The sequence below is a fragment of the Cebus imitator genome, unplaced genomic scaffold (assembly GCF_001604975.1).
Source record: "Cebus imitator isolate Cc_AM_T3 unplaced genomic scaffold, Cebus_imitator-1.0 Scaffold427, whole genome shotgun sequence".
Lineage (NCBI taxonomy): Eukaryota > Metazoa > Chordata > Mammalia > Primates > Cebidae > Cebus > Cebus imitator.
This window is the reverse complement of record NW_016107742.1, coordinates 1,720,457-1,724,396: the sequence shown is the minus strand read 5'-3', so window position 1 is coordinate 1,724,396 and position 3,940 is coordinate 1,720,457.

Below are 3,940 nucleotides of genomic sequence, written 5' to 3'. Positions count from 1 at the left end.
GTCCTCACATGGTGGAAGGAGGAACACCGTGTCCTCACATGGTGGAAGGAGGAACACTGTGATCTCACATGGTTGAAGGAGAAGAAGAGCGTGACACTGTCCTCAAACCATTTTATAAGAGTACTAATCCCATTCATGGAAACTAATTATTTCCCTAAGCCCACTCCTGATGCTTTTGCATTGTGGATTAAGTTCCAACATAAAACATCCAAACCATGGCAAGGGTCTTCAGTCACTATCTCATGAAGGAAAAAGAAGGGGGCTTTGGGTCATCCAGTGTCAGATTTAAAGCTGTGCTCCATCTCCACGGTCTGGACCTCGGCTAGCCTGCCCAGACCATGCTGTTGGGTGGTGTCAGCTTCATCCGTTGGTGCCATCCAATTCCTCCAGGGAGCCTTCTCAATTTTTTTTAAACTTATTATTTAATATACTTTATTTTAGAGCCGTTTTATGTACATAGAAAAACTGCACAGAAAGTACAGGGTTTGCCACCATCTACTTTTGAATGCTGGTGACCAAAACCAACACTAGTGGGATCTGATAAGAATTAAAAGATAATATTAGCAAAGTGCCTGGGGCAAAAACTGCTTCAAAACAGCCTCAAAATCCTTGTTTCACTTCTGTTTTGTTTTTGTTAGTGCTGCAGGAAGGCAGGCTGGTGATCATGTCTTACGCTGCCCCAGGGCTAATGAACACTGATATCCAGTCAGGGCCAGTCACCTGGGAAGCCAGTGAGGAGACTGGCACACCCTCCGCTTTCTGTGCCCCTTTCTACATGGGAAGAGGGCAGGAACGAAGCCCTACTGTGAATACTCTGTCTTCTCTCACACATCCACCATCCAGCAAGTACTTGGGATTATTACCTACTGCTCAATCTCCTAACAGGAGCCCTTTTCAGAACTTTGTTTTCTGGGGTTGGCATGAGTGAAACCAAGAGACCCAAGGATCTAGGCCACTAGACATGTCCCAGCACCTTGTGGTGCTAGGGTTAGCCCATCTCTGCCTAAAAGCTGAGATCCAAACAGGAGGCAGAGGTTGCAAGAAGGTGAGGACTCCTCAGGAGGGAAGAAACACTCACATACCATGGTGGAAGCATGGCCAGGTTCACAATAAGAGGCTAATAAGGGAGTAGGAAGTCTCCAGCTAGGACCTTAGGCCATGAATAGTCGACGAAGGTCGTTATGTCCACCTCATTTCCAGGTAGAGCCACACCAGAGTCTGTCAGCAGCTCCTGTGCTGCATCTCCGTCTGCTCAGGAGAGGGATAGGAGATGGGAGAAAGGTGGCCCAGGCCCTTGGCATCAAGAGGTGCCTGTCTTCTTGATCCTTTCCCCCTGAGGCCCACACCCTCCTGAGAGAGCCCAGGTTAGTACCATAGGAGGACCCATGACCAACCCAAGGTAAACTGTAGCAGGGACCATACCTCGTGTCCAAGGTATTCAGAAAAGTCAGATATGGGAGACATCATTTTTAAACTTTTAAGACTCATAAAGCTCCTAGAACAAGCATCTTGGAAGAGCTTTGAGCAGCACACTAGGATTTCAACAGGCAGGGGTGAGGGTGAGGGACACACAGAGGAAACTTTCATTTCAGGCAGAGAGCTGCAAGTGAGCCAAGCAGTGGTTGGCCAAGGGTTTGAGGCCAGCATGGCTGTGGGGCACTGAGCGTCAGAATAAGAAGAAGCTCCAGAAGGCTGAGTTAGATCTTCTCAATAGCTTCACCCATCAGAGCCCAAGTAGCCCTCACCAAGGGGCTGTGGAACGATACCACACATCTATTCTTACAACCAAGTGTGCTATACTTAGAAGACGAGAAGAGCTGAGGCTGTTTTCCTAAAACATGCCCCAACTGTGGCCTCTTAATGTCATTCCCTGAGACACCGGGGTTGAGGAGGTTTTGAGATGACACACATTTCTATTTCCACTGTACAAAAAGTTGAGTTTGAATCCACAGGCTGAGGCTGAAAATGAGGTTCAGAATAGCACAGGTGATAAGAAAGGGGGCTTTGGTTCAGTTGGATGATGTGCACTAGACAATCCCCCCAACATGCATGCACACATACACTGCCCGATACCCCCAAGACACCCCTACACAAATTTGCCTTGGCCTTTTCCTTTATTGGTTTCTATCCATCCACGCTGTCCTCCAACTCAGCATCCAGAAGCCAGGTCCCGCCACCCTCCTCTGCAGCACACTCAGCACTTCTGCACAGTCCCCGTGTCTGGGTTTGTGTCCTCAGAAGTACTCACACCAGTGACACGGCAGAGGTGGTGGGAATTTGCTACCTGCTCAATCAGACAGGCTCCTCTTGGGAAGGCTTATGAAGGACAGGGGTCAGGAATCATCTCAGTGATGGAGAATAGTCCTTGCCCGAGTGTAAAGGCAGCTTGGGAGGTGTCACCGAGTACAACCAGGCCATGTGTACCCTATAGAAATGGAGCTATGAGGTCAGAGTAACACACACAGGGGAAGCTGGAACTGAACCAGAGCTGGGAAAGGCAGGGGTCTGCAGGACTTAGGCTCAGAGTGAAGGTGTCCTGGGAGTGCCAGATCCTCCTGCTTCCTCCAATCAAATGATCTCCATGGTCTGGTCTGGATAACAGACCTCACTGTAGATAGTAGTGAGACATTCCTTTTTTCCCAGATATTGTTCACCGATGCTCTAAAATACAACACAGAGGGTTGTTGGATCAGCTGAAGGATAGAATGAATCTGCAGGGACCCACAGAGCCAGTACCCACTGCCATGCACTGCTTATGAATTCCTCTAAAGTGCCCAGCACCACATCACACCCAGATGTAAATTTTCTTAGTTAATACTGTTGATTGTCCAGATATAGATAAATGGGCAGTTGGACCAGAAATGACAGGTCCTGGAATTGGAAGCCCAAGGCTGGGCAGAGAGACCTGGGAGTTCCCAGGGTGGCCAGTGCCCTGGCACTCACCTTGTCCTTGCCCTTGTGAGACACGTGCTGGCTGAGCGTCTCAAAGGGGATGCCACCATCATCAACCCCATGGTTCTTCTGCAATCCTCCACCTGAGACAAAATCAAAGCTCGAATCTGTGTCTTAGAAACTTGTAGCCCTCCCCACTGCCATGAGCCCCAAGGCCAAGACCACGCCCATCATCCCGTCAGCAGAGTCTACTCCCTGGGAACAAAATTCAGAAAAATGAAGCTGAGGTTCTAGGGAGGGAGGGGAGGTGTCTGGGCATGTCGGAAGATAAGCAACTTGCCCTTTTTTATTTCCATCGTTGTCTTCTTCTTCTTCTGACATGTCTTCAAAAGGAAGAACCCAGTTCCCAGGACCAACGGGACACCCACAGCAGCTGCAAGGATGCCTGGCAGCAGTATAACCATGTGCTGTTTCTGTGTATGTGTTCCTGTCACATGGGGAAAGTGGAAAATGTTAAGACAGGAGATAATATGAAACACCAATTGCCAAAGGAGAGACAGTGGGAAAAAGCAGGTGGAGCAGCAGAAAGGGGCCTGGTGCTGAAGCTGCAGAGGGAGGAGCATGGCAGGTCCATTCATTCAGCCAGTTAGGAGCTGCTGCTTGGTGCCAGGGATGCTGAGATGCACAAGACAGTGGCCTCAGCAGCCCAGGACACAGGAGGGAAAACGGAAAATACCAACTGCCAGACAGAGGGATCAGAGCGGCAACAGAGGTTTCCACCTTATACAAGGTCTTCAGGGAGGGCCTCCCAGAGGAGGTGATGGCTAAACTGAGGCTTGAGGCTAGAGTAGGAATTTCTCAGATATTCAGGGTAGGGCATTCCTGGAAGGAAGAGCTCAAAGGTCCCGAAATGGCTGTGTCAAGACACCAGCTCTGGGACTTGCTGGCACCCCACTGCAGCATGAGATGGACAGTGCAGGGAGGAGCTGTGGAAAGGAGAGTCAGCGGGAGGCAGGAGTCTGTGTCCAGAGGGCCTGTGGTCAAGATA